The sequence below is a fragment of the Carlito syrichta genome, unplaced genomic scaffold, assembly GCF_000164805.1.
Source record: "Carlito syrichta isolate Samal-C Ts95f unplaced genomic scaffold, Tarsius_syrichta-2.0.1 Scaffold306946, whole genome shotgun sequence".
Taxonomy (NCBI): domain Eukaryota; kingdom Metazoa; phylum Chordata; class Mammalia; order Primates; family Tarsiidae; genus Carlito; species Carlito syrichta.
Genome location: NW_007251042.1, coordinates 508,843 through 510,288, shown reverse-complemented (window position 1 = coordinate 510,288; position 1,446 = coordinate 508,843). Strand labels below are relative to the sequence as shown.

The following is a 1,446-nucleotide window of genomic DNA, read 5'->3' as shown; positions in this document are numbered from 1 at the left end:
CTCTGGTTTCCCAACTGCCTTCCCAGGGAACTGCCACCGCTGGGCTGACGTCGGGGAGGGGGCGGGCGGGCCAACACGGGCCACTCAGAGTTTCCAGCGACACTTCCAGAGTGTGGGAAGCGAGGTGCAGCGCGGGGAGCCAGGACAGAGGGCAGGCGGGAAGAGCGAGCGGTGAGCCCGGGGAGCGCCCAGGCTCGTCCTGCCCGAAGCCGGGGAGGCAGACAGAATGGGACCGGGCTCAGGGCGCCCCCGCCCCCCGGCAGAGCGGCCCCTCCGCTCTTGGGGAGAGTCTGTGCCTGCGCCAGCGCAGCCGACCCTGTGCAGACGCGCGCGCGCGTGCCCGGCGAACGAGCGGGCGCTCACACACGTGCAGGCCCCGGGAGGAAAGCGGCCCCAGGGAGCGGCCCCTGGGCGTGCCGCGCCCCTAGAGAGGATGAGGGTGGGGTCCCTGGGCAGGAATGGGGTCGGGAGGGTCTTGGTGTTCCCAGACACCGTATTTGTTTTTTGATCTTTCTGCTTTTCCGCTGCCCTCGCTGCTCTGACACGGGTCCCAAGAGATCCCGCTCTCGGGCCATTCGCTCTGGCCATCCCTTCTTCCCGTCTCTGCCCACGCCTGTGTGCCCAGGGCCTGTTACACAAGGCGAGGGTGCCTCACGACACTGACCTGTGGTGCACTCAGACTCTGGCGTCCTTGACGCCCTGGGCTTGGCTCTGGGATCCCAAAGCCCCAAACCAACCAACAAGCAAATAGTATTGATCAACTTTATATAGGTGTTGGGAGTGATCGGTGATAAATTATGAAAATATTTATTGCTCCTCTACTGTGTCATATTGGTGCCTGAGACCACCATGTGCCTTAGAGTGTTTTCCAAGCACTCCACTAGATCCAAAAGTTGTAAGAGTGGAGAAAAGAAGTACTTTTCAGTCCTTACCACCATTACTACTGTTAATCTTTCCCCCACGGCTCTCCCCGGTTGCGTTGAAACAGTATTACATATGAAAGCTGGAGGAGGAGATGCCTAGGCCAAAGCAGCTTCAGAGACAGGATGCTGGCTAGCTTCCAGGATCTGGGGTCGTGGGGTGAAACAGCCCGCCACACTGGCAGAAGTGGATCTCTGGGTGCACATCATAGGGAAGCAGGTCCAAGACTTCCAAGGAACACTTTTCCTTTTTTTTTTTTGAGTTGGGGTCACACCCAGGCTGGAGTGCAGTGGCACAATCACAGCTCATCACAGCCTCAACCTCCTGGGCTCAGGTGATTCTCCTGCCTCAGCCTCCCAAGTAGCTGGGACTACAGGCACGCACCACCACGCCTAATTTTTAAATTTTTTGTAGACAGGTCACACTATGTTGCCCAGGCTGGTCTCAAACTCCTGGGCTCAAGTGATCCTCCCACCTCAGCCTCCCAAAGTGCTGGGATTACAGGCATGAGTCACCATGCCTGGC

General features: G+C 58.8%; 1 protein-coding gene across 1 annotated transcript in view; it reads right to left on the bottom strand.

The window, feature by feature from the left end:
- Positions 1-1,446, bottom strand: part of SORBS3 (sorbin and SH3 domain containing 3) — a 35,678-nt gene that overhangs the window by 27,392 nt on the left and 6,840 nt on the right. The gene's annotated exons all lie outside the window — the stretch shown is intronic.